Source organism: Podarcis liolepis (genome assembly GCF_965112155.1).
Source record: "Podarcis liolepis genome assembly, chromosome: 2".
Lineage (NCBI taxonomy): Eukaryota > Metazoa > Chordata > Lepidosauria > Squamata > Lacertidae > Podarcis > Podarcis liolepis.
The window spans coordinates 84,550,951-84,570,658 of NC_139555.1; the positions used below are offsets into that span (position 1 = coordinate 84,550,951).

General features: G+C 43.3%; 1 long non-coding RNA gene across 1 annotated transcript in view; it reads right to left on the reverse strand.

Annotated features, from left to right (window-relative positions):
• LOC310700245 overlaps positions 1–16,808 on the reverse strand; it is a 55,894-nt gene extending 39,086 nt beyond the window's left edge. The window contains exons 1-2 of the long non-coding RNA XR_014522527.1: positions 16,735–16,808; positions 16,128–16,224 (exon numbers count right to left, since the gene is read on the reverse strand). This is a non-coding gene — a long non-coding RNA (uncharacterized lncRNA). The remainder of the gene's footprint in view (positions 1–16,127; positions 16,225–16,734) is intronic.
• Between the last annotated feature and the right edge of the window lie 2,900 nt (positions 16,809–19,708).

Here is a 19,708-nt window from a genome sequence, read left to right on the forward strand (position 1 = left end):
GGGGCTAATGGTGTTCGGGACAGGGCTTTGCATTTTTCTTGCCCTTCTTCAATGCCTGGATGATCCGCGGCCCGCAGGCCGAGGCGGCCGGGCGCTGCCAACGCACGTGGCTTACTTCAAAGGGGAAGGAGGTCTGGGGCAGGAGACGGGCCCAGCTCGGCGCGTCATGGCGGGAGGCGCTCGCGGGCTCCAGAGCCTCTTCCCTCGCGTAGGGAGCCTGGGCGGCCCTTCTGCCTTGCAGGCTGCAGCCCTCGCCGCCGCCCCCCCCCCGCCGCTCTGCACAATGAAGCGTGTGGGAGCATTCAGCCCAAATTCCTCGCCCGACTGGTTTTTTTCTCCCATTCAAGCCCTTCAAAACCCCTTAAGCTTCGTTAGCCAGCTAGTGCCAGAGGCAGGCCGCGGCGCCCGTTTCCCTAAACAAAAACAAAATAGCAAAGCGAAATCTCCCTCAGTTCGCCCTTTCCCAGGCGACCTTTATACTGATTACTGTTTTCACAAAGTTTGCGCGAAGGCTAAAGGTATCTGCTGCTCAGTGCGCGTTCCTTCCGATTTGTTTCTGTGGGGTTTATATACTTCATACAGTTAATAGCACGTTAGTAGTGGATTTGTAGTGGGCCCGCCACATATCCTCCTGCTTCATTTATTGTTCTTCATCCTCTCCAGTGTTACCATATGGTTACCCTCTGGAGGGGCACTCTTGCACTACAGTGCAAGAAAAGTGGGTGGCACCCCCACTTTGCACTCTTTTCTGGCCCCTGCTAAAAAAACCCTATCTTAAGGCAAGCCTATCCAGATAGGTAGACACTGTCATGAGTTATATTTTGCATGCAGCGATAGACATACAGCCTGGTGATCTGTGACCCTCTCTCCATGAGGAGCAATGTTACTTGTAGGTCATGCATGGGTTACAAAGACTAAAACTTACTCAAATGAAAATTGCATATGACCAGAATAATTCCTAAGAAAGCAAAAACCAGGTCAAAGCAGTACAGTTAGCTTTTGATTCAATTTGATCTAATATTTTATTCCACTTTGTGAACAACAAATGTTGAGCTCAAAGCAGTTCACAATAATTGCAATAGCATTGTTGAGGGGCAAACCATTATAAACCCTATAATATCAAACATAGTAACATAAATAAAGCAAACAACAAATTCATCAAAACAGTACAATTCAGTAAAATAATAATAACTACAATTCTTCCATTCTTACCATTCCATCTAGTAAGAACTCAGAAACGGCAATAGTAAGAGATCTTTGGCCTCATAGACCATGTCATATCAAAGTGGGGTTTCCAGTGCATTGCCACCCAAAATGTGTCCAAATGCATTGTAACTCTTGGAAAGAGAGACGTCCTAAAAGGATGTATTTGCAGTGCTTGTACATGTTTAAGGATTGCTGTCACAGGGAGCTGCTTCATTTTGGAGACCCAGATGTTTTCTAGGGTAGTTCTCCTTATGCAACAGGGATGATTAATCAATCAGATAGGATTTCCCAGAACTGAAACTCCAGTGTGGGGGAATTGAGAAGAACCTACGAACAACTGGAATATACCCAAGAAAAAACAACAGGCTTTACATAGTATCTGAATAAGGGGCTTTGGCAGGAGCTCAGAGGAGCAGTTTAGAAGCATTGGCAAGTTGTACTGCAGTAGGCATGGAGTACCCGTGCTTCCTTATTTACTGCTTGACTGAAACAAGAAAGAATTGAAATAAAGATACAAGGATTGAAGGCTTATTTAGATTTCAGCTTCTTTTTTGGTGGGGTGGGGAGAGGCAAGAGCAGCACAACAGAATCTTACTTCAGTTCAGGAGGATTCACTCAGAACAGTTCTTGCAGGATTGACAATGCAACTAATTATGCTTTGAGCACTTCTCCCAGAGATTTTATGATGTTCTGTTTGGAGGCAAGGGTCCACACTGCAGAGCCCAGCAATTGCCTGTGTGAAGGCAGCACAATCTGGATAATACAAGGGGTTACGCAGAAGTGGTCTTTCTTTGGCGATCACTCTTAGCTGAGTAAGATTGTCTTCCATGAAAATGGTCTTCACAGTGAGCCCATAAGTGACTGGAGGCCAATTCTGGATCCACATGTCCTTCCACAGTGGGAATACAGGTTTCCGGGCGGGAGTTGATCACGGTGAGGGTTTGCCAAACATGCCTTCTTCTTAGCTCATTTTTCCTTTTCACCCTGAGTTTGTGCTTCTTCAAAGTCCATGACACCTTTGGTAAAGGCTTTTCTCCAGTTGGAGTGTTCACAGGCCAGTGTTTTCCAGTTATCAGTGCTTATACAGACATATATCAGTTCTTATACAGACATACCTTGGGTCTTAAATGCCTTGTGACTCGAACGTTTTGGCTCCCAAATGCTCCAAACCCGGAAGTGAGTGTTCCAGTTTGCAAACATTTTTTGGAAACCGAACATCTGACGCGGCTTCCGATTGAGTGCACGATGCTCCTGCAGCCAATCGGAAGCCATGCCTTGGTTTTCAAATGTTTTCGGAAGTCGAATAGACTTCCGGAACAGATTCCGTTCGAGAACCAAGGTACAACTGTACTACATTTTTTAATGTTTGTCTTGAGAGAATCTCTAAACCTCTTTTGTTGCCCACCAGTATTTTGCTTTCCATTCTTAAGTTGGGAATAGAGTAGTTGCTTTGGAAGACGGTAAATAAGCATCTGAACAACATGACCCGTCCTACAAAGTTGATGTTGAAGAATCATTGCTTTGACCCCGGTGATCTTTGCTTCTTCCAGTACACTGATATTAGTTTGCCTGTCTTCCCAAGTGATGTGTACATTTTTTTCGGAGAAACCGTTGATGGAATCATTTGAGGAGTTGGAGATGGTGTTTATAAGTGGTCCATGTTTCATAAGCGTACAGTAAAGTTGGTAGTTCAATGGCTTTGTAAACAAGCATTTTGGTTTTCCTGTGCATGTCCTGGTCTTCAAACACTCTTCACTTCCCCACCTTCCACAGTTCAAAAGCTGCTCAGGCTTCCTAATGGCTGCCATTTACAAGCCCAAAACATGTATCCTATACTAATGTGTATGAGCAAGTGGAATTACACGTTGCACACAGGTCATTGAGGTTGGAGATGGGTTTGCACCAGGGATGGGAAATCTGGTTCTCTGGTTGGACTCCCAAGTCCCATCAGTCCCTGCTGGTGGGGCCAGTGGTCAGGGATGATGAGAACTGCAGTCCAATATCATCTGGAGTACTACAGGTTTCCCATTCTCAATTTTATGCAGAGGTTACTATAGGGAACCCAAAATACTTTTCCAGATGGCTATCACCAAAGTGAACATTGTGGGGAAACCACATTTTCTTAGCACTCAAATGTAATCCTTCGTTGCTGAGTTTGATGCCATTTCCCCCCAGCTAATGCTGCTGTTGCAAACCTAGGTGTTACGTGGCTGCAGTTGCTTGGAGGCCCTATTAGCTAAAGTGGTTGTAATAAATGTAGGGGTTACTCGTGCACATGTTGGTGCCACTCCTGGCTAGTTTGCCTTGTTAAACCTTTTCTGTCTGGACAGCCCTACACTTCGTGGCTGTTCAGTCGCTAGCAGAATATCCGTCAGTGGGTGTTTCTTAAACCTTTTCCAGCATAAAAGTTGTTTGACTCCAAGTCTCCTCCTACTCTCCCTGCGCGGAAGTCTTCTGCGCAGGGAGGGCATGGGTAGCGGAGGACCTGTGCTCTCCTCGCTGATCTCCGGTGAGGAGTCCTGGAGCCCCCTCGCCGATTCCCCCATCTGCCCCCCTTTATCCCTGGTGTTACGCTGATTTCCTTCCCCAGCTGGTGAGCCGCCTCTCCCCCTGCTGGGCCCTTCTCCAGCATCGTTTGAGAGCCTCGCCTCCGCCTCTGGCTCCGATGTCAGTTCCCTGACAGTGGTGCTTCAGGTTAAGAACAGTTTCAGGTTAAGAACGGACCTCCGGAACAAATTAAGTACTTAACCCGAGGTACCACTGTACTTTGCAGGATCAAATTGATAACCCAGAGTAGCAATCAGCCTCTTAATGCATGCAGGCAAACTTTCTGAAGATGAAGTTGGGAGTGTTGAACCAGGACTGGGGAGACCCAGGGTTCAAATCCCCTGCTCAGCATACACCTCTTTGGGTGACCTTGAGCCAGTTGCTATCTCTCAGCCAGGCCTACCTCTCAGGGTTGTTGTGAATATGAAGTGGGGATGGGGAGATCCATGTCTGCTGCCCTTGTGCTCACTGGAGCAGAAGCAGGACATAAATGAAAATTATAAAATGCTCTAACCCTTCTCCCCCAAGACACTTCCAGGCCACAGCAGTGCTTTTACAGGAAGATGCCCTGTAAAATCAAGAGGCTTGGAAAAAACGGTAGTTATTTGCTCATATGCATACAATCCATCTTTTCTAACAAACAGAATGAGGTCATGCAAGGACATCTGGTATTAGGGCGATGCACCATATTGGATTGCATTCCACTCCACCAAGCCACTTTGGAATAAAGCTGCACTTACTTTACATGTAACTTTAGGGATGACATACAATGTGCGTCCTTGTGCTGGGGGACTGGGCAGAAAAGAGTTAGTGGGATTTTAGGAATTTTGCTGATGTATTTTGGAAGAGGGGGAGTGGGAGTGGAGAAGATCCCTTGGCATTCCCAAACAGCTGGGAATCGACTGGCTTATACTTCCGGGGGCCATTTAAATATGGAATAAATAAGGAAGATGTTGTTCATTTTGTGTGAGTGTCTAATCCCACATTCTGAATACAAATGGATTTAACCTTGTCCCTTCAAAAGAGCTGGGGACAATCAGAATCATCTTTACAGAAGACTGCGCCTGCTTTTAAATTAGCTTTTTAAAAAGTAGCAGCCATTCTCTCCTTTCCATTTTCCAATTCCCATTCACTGTCAGCGCAGATAGATACAGGCAGGCCAGGGCTAAAAGCTGGCCTAAAGTTCAAAGAAAAGTACTGGGGGGGGGGGCGGGTTCCTGGGCCTCCAAAAACGCCTGCTGCCAAATGTTGCTGGTCTGAAGCCATGCAAGTCCTGCATTCAGACCCACTGTTATAAATAGCCAATAAAGTGTTGTTGGTTTTATTGCATTGATTGCATCAATTATTAGAAATTGCCATGAAAGAAATATCGTTTAAAATAAACACATTCTTAACTTTCTTTTTAAAAAGGGGGGGGGAGCTACAGTATTTGAACCTATTTGGGTTAGTAGATTGCCAGTTACTACAAGTGATGGATCCCCCTCCCCCCCAATCTATTTGCTTTCTTAAGGAATTTTCTTACAGGATAAAACAATGGATATGTTGAATTTCAAGTTCCCGCTCACTATCATGTGAATCTCTCCCTAACCCAGTTGATCCCACTTCCTAAAATTATTCTGAAAATAATAAAATAAAATGTTAATAAGCTAACGGTGCTTCCACACACAGGGGCATTGTTCATAATATGTGCAATGACCTCAAAATGTTGCTCCATATTATTTTCCCATTTAATCAGGACTGCAGAAAATCTGATAGTAATTTTGGATTAAATGGGGGGAGGCGGGTATAGATGTTTTGGTGAGGAAGATGCCATTTGGAAACTCTGAAAAAAATTCATGAGCAGCACCAAATCCACAATAAACCAGTGTGGAAGCACCCTACATAAAATTTTACTGGACTTGCAGGTGCTATTTTTCAGTGTTTTATCATAATTTGCTAAGGGGATATATATGTCCTGGCAGACAGATTTGCTTCCCCCAGCAGCACCATGTGTATCTTGCTTATTTTCACTGTGTCTCTGTCCAGAAATTTGGCTGTGGAAATTGTTTACATTGTTTGCTTTGATTGCCATCATTATGTGTTCAAACCGGCAACAAAATTCTTCTACATAGGGAAAAATTCAAGAGAAGGATGTGGAAACATGGAGCATCTCTTCAGAACTTAAGAACGTTTCGGCATTATAGCAGAAGAATATAGCCTTTACAGATACATTTTTTGCCCTGTCTAAAACCTTTGGTCTGAGGAAGGCAAGTGCTTTACAAAGCTCAGGAGTATTAGGCTAGGTAGATGAAAGTGCACTACTGTTTCTGCTTGACATCATAGTACAATGACATCAAAGTACAAAACTGGTTAAAATACTTCTTCAAAATGAAATGCAGTCTTCAAGCCCATTCTACCCTTTGGTGCCATGTTTGAAGTATTCCTGGGTTTGTCTTTCTCTCTCTTATTTATTTTCACTATCCGGATGTCATTCAAGGTGGATAATCGCATTATTTTCATCATCACTAACACATACTTTATATTTATACAGTGCTCCTTGCAACCTCCCTGTTGTTGTTGTTGTTAAGAAGCCAAGTTAGCCAGTATTATCCCCCCCCCAATTTTGCAAGTGGGGGGACTGAGGCCAAGAGAGCCGGGGTCACCTAAAGCTCTTCCAGACAACTTGTTTATGGCGCATTCATCCCGATTTGTTTTTACAAAGTTTGTCTGAAGTTTATACGTTTATCCATTCATTCTGCACTTTTGTTTTGCAGCGATTGTATGACATCATGTCAGGTGATTGTTATCCCACACTTTGCAGCACATTTGCTTACTGCAAAAAGGCCAGTTGGGGTGGGGGGGCCTCCATTAACAGATAAAACACAATAAAGTGTCAACAGCATACAGAGAATGGCTGTAGTTCAGTGAAAGAGCATCTTGCATTGCCTGGAGAAGTTCCCAGGTTCAGTCCCTGCCATCTCCAGTTAGAGATGGGAATTTCTCCTACCTGAAATCCTAGAGAGTTTGCTGCTACTCAGTGTAGACAATGTTGAGCTTAGATGGATGAATGGTCTGAGTCCAAGGCAATTTCCTATGTTCCTATGAGGGGAGCATAAAAATAAGCAGGAAAACAACCAGCCCAAACCAATTTTATATCCAATGGGCCAGCTAAGCTGCAGAAAAAGCAGGCCACTACAAACTGAAACAGCTCCAGCAGCCCATCTACCAAATCAAAGTGGCTCCAATTAAAAAAAAACGGAAGGAACAAACTGAGCTTGAGCAAAACTCCATAAAGCCAAGGTAAATGGGACCGTCTGACACCTAAAACAAAATTGGGAAGGTACCAGCTGGACCTCTTGTCATGAAGAGTTCATCAGGCCGTAGAAAGTATAAGCCCACCTGAAGGAGGGCCACCAGGGATGCTAGTAAAAGAGCAGGCAATTCTGTTTCCCTGATGCTTCTAAAATCAAAAATAGCACTTCGATTTGTGCCCATTGCACACCTGTAAACTGCTTGCTGCAAGTGAGTTTTATTCTTCTTGTCATCCGGGTCTCTGATGACAGAGATATGTGCAAGCGGTAGGGCCAGTAACATTCTTTTCTGGACAAGTGTGACTCCTCTGGACTTGTTTTCCAGTCTGAACTAAACCATACTCGAGCAACAGTACCAGACCCCTTCTGCTTCCAGTCATCCGAGTCCTGTGACAGAGACTTTCATCAGCTGTTGTGGCTGTAGATGACGGCTCATGTAGTGTGTTTTTTGTAGTAGCTGGAAGCATGTAGGCGAGCATTGCTGCCTCTGGTATATGACGGTATTTAGATGCTTGTTGCATAGTTTCATTCTGATGAAAACAGACCATCCAGATCAGGGAGGAGTAGTGTGGAAGTCACAAAAATGCTGGGAAAGCCTATATTTCATAGCCTGCAAACAAACAAGGCCATTTTTGGGGTAGCTGTATGTTTTTGGTATCCAAACAACAATCCCTCTGTGTGCCATGCCTCCCCCCCCCCCCCATTTCCCTTCAGTTTTTTCCTAGAGCCTGCTGTTAGTATGCTTCATTTCAAACTGCCCTTTGCTGGAATACATTTCCTTCACTGTTCCAGAAAGGACAGCTGACTTCACTTTGCCTGCCTAGGTTTACAACCCAAAATGGAAGCGGCTCCCATGGTCTGCAGATACAGGCTGCTCCTAGTGCCTATAGGCCGGGCGAAAGGAAAGAGCAGCCCCACCATGGCTGAGGCGTCATGACGTGAGAGACCAGCTTTCTCCCTCATGAAGGAACCTCGAAGTTTATTAGGGGAGAATGGTTTTAATTACTGACATCATTTCTAAGCAATCTTGCTGAAAAGTGACCATTTGTGGTCAGGGAGGGCACGTGTTGGAGTGGGGGAGGGAGCATATGTTTTGAGGCTGCAGAGGGGAAAGTTTCCATCCCACAGCAAAACTGGCTTAATAACCATTGCAAACCCAGCTCTATTGTTTGAAACTGAAATGCTCCAGTCAGTTGCTAGACAATAAACCTGTTGCTCCGAAAAGAAAGCAGTGGGTCAAAAGAGATGTTGAGGCTTGGCTCTGTCCTTCTTTGGTGCCCTGCAGATTGTTCACACACTCTGATTTTCAGGAAAATACACTGTCGTTTTCATAGCATACAATACAGGCCATTCTCCCAGGCCTAGGGTTGTAACCAGTGTCTTTTTGTATAGTGTTCCACTGGTGCAGTGGGGCTTCTTCTGTTGCATGAACCCAAAATCTGCTCCAGACGGCCCCCAAACCACTTAGTGCTGACAGGAAAGGAAGAGGGAGCTCTGTTGGGTGCACAGCAGTCTGATGTGCCAGCCGAACTGCAACATTGGATGCAACCTCTCATTTCTGATAATTTTTCACTGCATAACACTTGCATTCAAAGTTGATCCTGCTGAAATGGCAGCGATTGTGTCAAGAAAATCATTGCACATCACACACTTCCTTGAAACAAGCTGCTGTTGCTGCAGTTTTCGGTTTCGTGTTGGGAATCTCAACTTCCTTTCTTCATTAATTGCAACTTTATTTTATAAGCTTGCTTTATTTACGAATGAATGACATTTCCAACCCACTCTTCATTGCCAGTGCAGTTCTAGAGTAGGTTACAGTTAAAACAGATCAACATAATCATCATCATCATCATCATTATCACCGGGGTGGGGGCAGATAAATTCCAACCAGCCAACATTAAAATAGACATAAGTTCTGGCCCCCAGCAAAAGGCTGGCATCAACAGCTTTAAAGAGTAAGTACCAGCCATTGCATATCTCAGAGAAGACAAAATTCCAGAAGCTGGAGCACCATCAACATGAGAGAAGGCATTCAGGGATCCGGGCCCAAAGCTGTATACAGCTTTGTAAGTCAATACAAGTACCTCAAAACCATGAATGTCATTTGCTTTAGAAGCTTAGTGGCTGGATGGCAGATAACAAGAGTCTTATATTTGTTGCTGGCTTGCAGGATCTGTAAATTCATCTCTGTGATGAAAGGAGCTGAATCACCATGCACAGATAGCAAGCTTGGGCCCTTATTCATTGCAACATCTTCTGCTTACTATATTCATCCAAGTTATGTTAATTCCTTGCAGAGATAATGCAAACGAGTCTCTGAAGTACATTTATACCGTGGTACCTAACTTTTGCCCATCTGACATTCTGGACTTTGGAGCACACACCCTCAGATAGTGACAAACATTCCTTGTTTTGGAACTTCGCTTAGTACCGGGGACAAAAGTTTGTACACGAAGCAAGTTTTGAGAGAGGGAGCAAGGCTTGCCACTTCAGGTTTCTAATGCACTGTAATTTTGTAATGCCGAACCTGTGTTATCCCTGGTTATCTGAGACCCTACTTATCTGAAAGGACTAATGCATGCTGGTAACTTGTAGGGCTTACAGGGTCTCAGGCAGCTGCCTCTTATTGTGCAGGCAGGTAACTGCAAATTAGACTTAATCATCTGGTTCACCTCATCGCTGCAATACGAACCATGTTTAAATGTTACCTCACAAATGAGAAATAAAGCGGTTCAAGTACGCCAAGCCTTCATCAGATTAAATCAGAAACAAAGATTTTATGTACAGATGGACCAAAGTGGTTGATTTCCAGCATGGGAATGGAGTCAAGCTGTATCATAACTGCTTATTAAGGTGCCTGGAGATCTGGAGAAAAGGAAGTGGTGCAGTATGGCAGGGCCTTGTGAAGATTTCTGTTTACAACTCTACTGTGCTGCATTAGCGTTGGCCAACAGAGAGATCATTTTGGCTGAATGAATTGACTGAAGCGATTTAGTCCTTATTCAGCGGAGTGATCAGGGAGGCAGTGGTGCTAACTTGCCTGGCAGGCAGAATCTGGGTACCACTTTGTACTCTCAGCTTACCCAAAGGAGGAGGAGGAGGAGGTACATGCAAGTTTGATCCCCACAACTGACTTGCGCTGTAACAGATCTGCATGTGTAACCCACATGTGACACGTGGATTGCTGTTACTGGGATGGGGGGGGGCACCGCCTCTCTTTGGTCTGGCCTTGATCGCTGCTTCATGTCCCAGAAGGATTTTATATTTAATTTTCCTCTTTTTTTTTTTTAAAGGAAATGAAAATTTAGGAGGTACAAATCATGAACATTTTCCTGCTGTGTCGAAATGGGTTCTGAATTTTTCTTTTTTCTTTTTCTCCCATATAATTGGAGCACTGGTCAGTTTCATAAGTACTGTATATCTCCCGACTCTGTGCGCTAGAATCAGAGCCATGCAGATAAGGCTGTCATCAGAGATAACAGCAGTCAACAACCCACAGTGTCATTATCTCAGCAAAGGGAAAAAAGCAGGCAGCTCCCCTCAATATACAAACTGCAGCAGTTATATATGTCTCCTTTACAATGATAGATGGGATGGGATAAAGGGGGAATCTAACAGAAAACCTTCAAAGCCTGTCTGATTACATCCTCTCTGTTCCAAATGGTGAATATTCTTCCCCCCACCGCCTTATGCAGAGCAAACAATGTGCTTTCCTGTGTGTGAGAGAGACGTGAGAGAGACCAAAGTGGCTGCAATAGAAAACTCTCACTCCCATGAACCTTTATTCAAATGGAATTTCTTAAGATGAAATAATGAAGCACTGATTGTCAAATATGCCCAAGTGGAAGGCAAACAAATCTGCCAGATCAGGGCTTTTTAATTTGAAAAAATAAATAGAATAAACGTGAATTTATTTGCAACCGCTTGATTCCTCTCAGGAAACATTAAGCCCTCCCTTTTACTTTGCATTCCAACTTCAACAGCATAATAATCTTCAGAGTATGCCTATGTTGTGCAAACTGCTGAGACTGAACAGTCTGCAGTGTGTGTGTGTGTGTGTGTGGTGTGTGTGTGCACCCGCGCACCAGAACGAACTTCACCGCCACAGACTGCTGCTCCCAAACACTGACTTTTGTCTCAGCACCAATATACCGAAACATCTTCACAAAGGTAACAACATGTTGTAATTGCCCTTTGAGTGTGCAGGCAAATTGCAAAGCACCAATCCAGTTGATTCCAATTAAACATCCTCATCAAAGAACACTGAATTCCAGAAGCAAAATGTATCATCATCATCATCGTCACCATCATTATTATTAGCAACAACAACAACAACAACCATAATGAGACGTGGGCAAAAAGCAAAAAAAAAAAAGCATTTAAAAATTGTTTCTGGCCCTGTTTTCTTCATGCTCATTTCTGAAGTGACAAGAAAGACACAAAGGGGCATTTAATTAAATCAAAGGGTAAGGGAGAGAGAAATGGCCATGGTGCCTGCTATTATGTTACAGTTCACTAAAATGAAAACTTATTTTTAAACCTCTGGTATTAATTTGAGATTATTCAGATACTTAATTAAAAGTGCAGCATGTGTTAAATATTATTTCAACAAAGATTATCATCAAAACCCTATGTAATAAGATCCTCCAGTGCTTAGAGCAATATTTTATGCAAATTTTCTGTGCCGCCAAATGAAGGTCCCTTCCTCCCCCCCCCCCTTTTTTTTTTTTTTTGGCTCTGCAATTTGCTGCAGCAAAATGCTCCAGCCAGGAGGAAAAGTTTCTATAATAGCAAAAATACTTATAGATAACGTAATGCAGGATATATCATCTTGGCGGTAAACATGCCTTCAAGATCAGCTCCTTTTGCTGATAACGCCTTCATCTAAATAAATAGAGAACAAATCCTGCAGACCCAGAGTCTACGATTCTGGCTGCAATTAATCGGGGTAACTTTGCACTCCACAGAGGCTGCAAAAATCAGAGGAGAATTTGGTTTTATGGGAATCTTGCTACAGACTACAAGCTTTGGCCCAACCACTACCTGTTAGGAATTGGCCAAATAGTCTTATTAGAGCGAAATAAGATTGTAAACTCTGTAGGATGAATATTTCTTCTCAGAGCCTGCTCCTTTACTCATGTGAGCAATCCCAAGTCTGACAGGCCTTATCCTATGCATAATGTCGTCAGCATCTGGTGTTTGCCCCAAACTTTAAGATACCTGTTTTTAAATTTCAAAAATTAATGCATTCTGAACAATTCATTCTGATTTAATGCAAACCACAGTGAAGTAAAAAGGAGTACTGTTGAGACTCATCATACTTGTATCTGCTGAAAGTTGGCCACGTAAGTCAAAGCTAACAAACTTCACAAAGCACAGGCTTGTGAAGAGTGATGCACAGGTAGTGAATTACAATTTTAGGTGCCTTAGGTTGGAAGATATTTAAGACTTTTAAAAAAGGATGGTCTGCAATCGCTGCATATTGAATTAGCACAAGTCATGTTTACTATTCAGTAAATAGTTGTTCTCCTGGATATGCATATTAAAAGATGTGAAGCCAGCTCAAGTGTAGGCAAAACAATTATCACCAGTTTGTTGATTGCTTCAGCTATGACCTGTGAGAAGATTAAAAACCTGCAAGACCTTTGAAGATCTGAAATTGTTGTTTCTGTTGCATGATAATAGTATGAACATGACGGCACTCAAACAAATAGTATAATTCCACGGCTTCAGTTTCTCTTTAGGATGCTGGTCTAACGAAACAGCCTAGGACATAAAACATTTTTCTTGAATCGCAAACCATGAAAATGCTATATAGCTCCTAGAATCCCAAGACTTTAAATGGCGACATGGTCTGAAAAAGTGGTAGCTGGTAAATTGCCCTGGCTCTGGAAGGAATGGTTTAAAAGCATGAATAGTAACAATAATCAAACAATCCAAAGGAGTAAGATGCCAACCTTTGCTTTGGATTGTGACTCAAGAACAGGAAGAGGCTCCTGTGTATTTATACACTGAGCATTAAAAGTAATTCATTCTGACCACCCTTGATGTTTACTTAAAAAAAATAACAGGAAGTAAATTGGTGTGTGAGAGTGAATGAGTGAGAGGTGTATGCGTGCGCGCAAAATGATGGAATTGGCCAAATAAATGCTCATTGGTATTGACAGTTTTTGACTCTTCTCATATCTGTTTATGGATTTTTTAAAAAAACCAAAAAAACTTAGGAACAAGAACTCATCTACTAACTTGTTTGCTAAGTGTAACAACATTTTAATCATAATTATACAAGAGCTTTTATTTTTAAACGTGTTCATTTATATGAAATGAATCGGAACATCTTCAACAGATGGTATATCTTACCTTAACAATGGGGAACACCATCAATTACACACACACACCCATACAGCCATTTCTATGACTTAAGTGAACACATCTATGTTTATGTGTTCTATTCATTAATCAAACCCTTTCTGGAAGAATCATTCTGTTACAACATCATACCCATTTGCTCTGTGATTTGGGTAGAAGTTGAGTAGCATGTTCCATGGGGGGGGGGGAATAAGTTGCCTTCATTTTTCTCAGTGACATAACAAATTGGAATTGTGTGATTTCATCCTGAAAATCGGGTATGAATTGTAACTATAAATACATTATAAATACAAAGATATTACTTCTGTGCAAAAATATGTTATAATTCCGTCATATGTCCAGCTTATAGGCCAGTGTAGCAAAAGTGGAGGTTTATTTTTGGATTCTCTCTCTCTCTCTCTCTCTCTCTCTCTCTCTCTCTCTCTCTCACACACACACACACACACACACACACACACACACACACGAAACAATCTAGCATCAAAAGAAACAGGATAGCACTGCCCTCTATTGGCCTGTGGGGAGAAAATCAGACTCCTGGAGAGAAGTTTACGGAGAATGAGGGGGTCTGACATCCTTAATCTCTTCTGCCTGCTAATTAAAGACTTCTTGGACCTATCAGTTGTCATGAAGGAATCAGTGATTCTTTTTATTGTGTCATTTTCATCCCCATGACAACTGAGTCCAAAGGACAATGAAAATATACAGCCTGATGAAGCTGTTAAACAAGTATGAAAATGCCTGTGTTTTTTGCCCAGCAGTCTAAACAATGTGATAATGGCAATAATAGCTCTATTCACAACACAGATCTCTCCCAGAACAACTCTTGTAAACTTTCACTATCTTAACTGTTAAACAAAACTTGGACTTTATCAAGAACCCTTTGTGCTTTTATCTCACCACTTTATTTATGTGCTATGAAATGATCCAGATAAGTGATAGAGCCTATCCAGGAAACTGAGAAGCGGGGAAGGAAATTCATGCAAAAGAAGCTCAAAAGCCAGGCGAAAGATACAGGGCTCAATGAAACCGAAGGAGAGCAGCAGGGAGGAAAAGGAGAGATGGGAAGAGTTACAACTCAGGAATACCAGTGCAGAATTGCTGCAGGCAGCTTGCTGGAAAGGCCTTGTTGCAAATAAAAAATAAAAAGTTTTAAAAACCTGAATGCAGCATGGGTTCTCTGTGTTTCTTGTGCAAGGTAAACGCCCCTGTTTGTCTTCAGAGTCCATCCACATGACTGCAGAGCGTGTGGCTGGTAGCTTTCACTTGTTTGAGCCAGGCTTGCTATTTATTTATGGGGAGTAAGTTGCATGGTCCCCATCGCCCTAGTTTGAGGCACCATCACTCAATCCCTTCCTGGAAGGTTTTTGATATTACTCACACTGTGACTGAGGCAGGTTAATGGTAGAAGCCCTTAATCCAGTGCTATTTTTCTAGAAAAAGAGGTGCCAGAACTCACCATGAAAGCCTCCCTTGTTCTCTTATGACAACGGTGCCCACCTGAGAGGTGTCGGAACTGAGTTCTGGCTGGAAAAAAAAGTCCTGCCTAAAACTGCTATTTGGGCTGAGGGGAAACGCTAACAGAATTCAAAACATTTCCTGCTTCTGATGGATCCAACATTTCTCTGCAGAACCAGAGGTGTGGCCAAACATGGAGGGAGGGGACTAGCAAAGTAGTCATAAGGGGACATCTTGCAGCCAAGCTCCATGCAGGAGGTACTTTGTGGTATAGACAAGTCTGCTAGCAGGAAGAAGTTTATATATGGGCTCCAAAGGGCAGTGGGCAATTAGTACATAGAGGGAGAGGTGGAGCAAGGCAAAAAGTTGGCAAAGCCCAAGAGGTTTGTGATTTTTCAAGAGGAAGATGGTGGCTCGGGGAATATGGCTCCATTTTCCAGAACATCTTTCCTGTTCACAATTCATTTTAGCTATTGTTCCTATGAGTTGGAAGAACATTGAGGGGTGCTTGTTGATGTTGTTTTTGTCCCACAAAAACAAAAGTTTGCCATATTGGTGATGTAAAGAAAGTTCATGGAGGGAAGGGGGGACACCCTGAATTAAAAACAAACCCCTTAACTGCAGTTTAATCTCTCTGATCCTCATTACTTTCGGAAAATAGATAAAGTTAAGGAGACACAGTTCTCAACTCTTTTGCCTTTATGACCCTGTTATAAACCTTGATGGCTTGTCACAAGCACACGCCAGAATCACAGCCGTGGACATCTGCATCTCTTTCACACATTCTAGCAATTCTGCTCGGGGTTGTAATGTGCTGGCCGCGAAAGCCTGAGACGTGGATGGGGACCCCGAGTGGCAACGTGAAATGTGTTTTCAGTTTGGTCATGCTATTTGAGATAGCTGCTTCAATTCACGACAAATAAATAGAAAAAAGGTAGAATGTAATGGATCTGGCTTAATGAGATTTATCCCTGTAAATTAAAACTGTTTTGGCCAGCCACGAAGATCTTATGTTTGTTTGCTTGTATGGTTCAGGGCATGGTGCTCATTAACACCTAAAGACACTCAGATCACATGTTAAAGCCAAAAATCCTTCACACCCTATAAAGGAAAAGTCAGCTGTCTGTGACCAATGGCCTCCTAGTCACAGGCTGCTCAGCTACTCGGCCCACAACAATAAGGCATCGTTTGAAATCCCTAATGTCCTTTAATTTATTTATTTTTAAGTTACTTATTCTCTCCCCTCCCCTCTCTTACCTTCCCTTTCCTCGTTGGTTTTTCTTTTTAAAAATTTGTAGTCAGTTGCTTTCAGCTGTGGCACAATCCTGCCAATCCCTATTAGTCTCAGCTGTTTCTGCAAGAGAATCAAATGTGTGATTCATGCTTTTCCTCTGGAATCAATGGGACTTTAGCATGGTTAGCTTTGGTTGGGCTTATGATGAGAAAATTCAAATGTAAATTAAGTTACAGATTGGCTTTAGGAATGGCCTCCTAAGTCCCCCTTAAACCTCAGTTGCCTACGGCAAGGCTGCCACGCCTCTCTGTGACATCACTGCAGCTAAGCCAATGATAGGCAGCAGTCCTGATACTTCTGCCTACATAGACCCATTTAGAAGACAGTTGCTCAGCCACTCATTGGCAGATGATACAGCAAGTTAAAACCTGACAGGCTAGTCAGGTTGCATGTGTCAAGGAAGTTGCATGTGTCAAGCAAGAACTAGCAATTCAAGCATTCCTGCTTTGACCTTTATTTCCCAAGAAGTTGGTGAAAAGCCATTCAGGACCACCACGAACAGACAATTCTGTGCAATGTGCATGGAAATGTCAGTTTCTTAGTCAGGGCTTTTATTCAGCCAGAACTCACCAGAACTCATTTCCGGCACTTCTCACGTGGGAACGAGGCAGGTGTTCATGGTGGGTTCTGACACCTCTTTTTCTAGAAAAATAGAAAAAGGGAAGCAGAAATAAAGTTTCTGACATCAGTGTCGTCTAGCTTTGAATGGATGTTTGTTGATTTATTCTCGTTAAAAGCTAAATGGCTGAAGGCAGGAGAAAAAAGCAGATTGGACACATTCATGGAGGAGCTGGCTATCGGCAGCTTCTTGTCATGATCAGAGGAGGAAGTATGCCTCTGAATGCAGGGGGACAAGGCGGAGAGGCCCAACCTGATGTTATTGCTTCTATACCGCAGAACAACCTCTCTCTCTCTCTCTCTCTCTCTCTCTCTCTCTCTCTCTCTCTCTCTGTCTGTCTGTCTGTCTCTCTCTGTGTGTGTGTTTATTTAGAGATTATTTATCTGTATTTTTAATTCATAAACATTAAGAAGCCAAATCAAGTACTGAACATTTTGACAGGAAGCTCAGTTGACCGGTTAGCGAAAACTCTCTGCCTTTCAAAAACTGGGCCACCTCCCACAATGCCTCGTAATTGCCTTGAAAACTCCCCTCCGTTTTCGGAGAGGTTGATTACCTAAAATTCTCCAGTGCTGCCCTCTCTCCCTATTATGGATAGATAATTGAAGCTGTACAGTACACACAGACAGACAGAACAGCAACAATTATCTTTCCACTGATATGATATAACCATCAATAATGTGTGCACAGCATACCCTACAAAGGCTCTTTTGTGTATATGGAGGGAGATACATAGATACAGTTGCAGCAGCCCCTGTATCTAGTTAAGAGTTGAGCGTCGGGAGACCAAAAATCTACTTGTCACCCTTATTACTACTGCCTTTGTGCATGACCTTGGGCCAGGTATTTACATTTTATACATATCTCTCTTCGTCGGTAACCCCACTGGGCACTAACTCTGTTGTATTCGCGTTCTGCAGCACTCCTAGTTCACATTCAGTTGTTAAACACCTTTTAAATAAAACAGTGATTGATTGCACCCGATAGAAGTGCTGCATAATTACTCCCCCCACATAAAAAATAAAACCCTTAAGGTATTTCAGGGATGGATTGAGCCTCCAGTCTCTTAACCCAGGAACAAGCCTCCCTGAATACAGTGGGAGTGACTTACAACATAAACAGGATTCTTCTGTGTATATGAGTTCTGAAGTTGTAATACTAGTCGTGGTAGCAATGTTTAATATTTACAGTGTGTGCATAGGAGCTGAGCTCACTCTAGACATCCACCCCCTAATATTTGAGGGGCCAGGGCCCCCCAAAGTTGATGGGCATTGCCATTCAAATCATGAGCATTTGAAATGATGCAGTTGATAGGGCAGGGCTTACCTGGCCCTCCCAATATTTTATTCAAGTTGGCACCCTGATATTCATGTGTTAATGCTGCTCACTTCTAGGTAAGTAGCTATAGTATTGCAGCCTTGCAGTACCATCTTAGCCACGCCTTCTCAAAATTAAGTCGCAGTAAGTACTCTTCACGTACATAGTAATTTTAGAGTGTTCAAAGCACCTGACATACAATATCTAAGGAACCCTTACAACACTCCTGCAAGGAAGTCAGCATTGTGGCCGTAGTACAGAGAGGAACTGAAGCCAAGGCTGCCGACTGAGTTCATGGTAAAAGCAAATGCAAATGCTACTTCCTGGTTCACGGATTTCCTGGTTCCTGTTTTTCTGGAAAAAAGATGCTCACCATGAATGAACACCTCCCTCTTTCTCTTATGATGGCAATGGCACTCACCTGAGAGGTGCCGGAACTGAGTTATGGCTGAGAAAACTAAAACCCTGACTGCAACAGTGGTGCCTCCCCTCTCTGAGAACCAGCAACTTGAAAGGCCTGGGATGTATGAGTCTCCTTGCAACCCTAGCCAAGTGAGTCCTGTTGCATTCAGATAAATGCGGTCGGAGCTGCAGCCTCAGTTCTCATGCCTTTGTCCCAATCTTCTGACAGTATAACTGCAACATAACTTTTGCAATGACAACAACATACGTAGTCAAGCAACTTCAAGGTGACAATGGACAGCCGCTCTTGCCACTCACAACTTTAGAGAAAAATCCAAGATTCCGACGTATAATCGCATCCAGATTGCCTTTGCAGTTGTTTATTATTTATTCAAACCCGCTTCTTTATTTGCCCAGCTATTTTTGCTGCGTTTTATCAATGCACATGTGTTGCAATGGTATTGTAGTGAAGCATGTGGCTGTGTGCCAGTGAACTGATGGACTTGAACACAGTGTCAAACGGCACACATGTTGCAGCTCTAGAATTAATGTGAGAAATTCTCCGCATCAAACCAAGATTCAGAAGAAAAAGAGTGCAGGGCAAAGAGAAATGAGAAAGGGAAGGGAATGGGGAAAGCCTTCTCACCCCCTTTATGTGGGGCACTGCCCAAAGACATAGGCTCAAGAGCAGTGACCTACCACCACTCGAAAGGGGTGTGGGGATCGTATGATGGGGGCCTATGCCTATCCATGCATCACACATTATCCTTCATTAATGGTGGGTGGCAGGCAGGAGCCAATCACTCCTGCACCTTGCCCCACACCCAGGCTGTGAGCAGGGGTCGTGGCCTAGTGGTAGTGGATCTGCTTTTCATTTATGAGGCCACAAGTTCAATGCTGGGTCCTGTCTGAAACCCTGGAGAGCAGCTGCCACTCACTGCCTAGGAGGCTCTCCTGTTCTAGATGGGCCAATGGTCTGGCAATGGCAGCTTTCTCCAAAGCAAGCCACTGCGGCTGCCTCCCCCACCTTTTGTCTCGCAAGCGCCTGAAATTCTGTTTTTAAAGCATTGCCATGTGGCGATTTCTTTCTAAAACCACCCTCTCTGCTGGAGTGCTGAGGTGAGGGAGGGTGGGAGGGAGATCATGTGCTCACTTAAAACCTTTTATTTCTCTTGTAACACGGACATCTTGGAGAGGAGATTAACC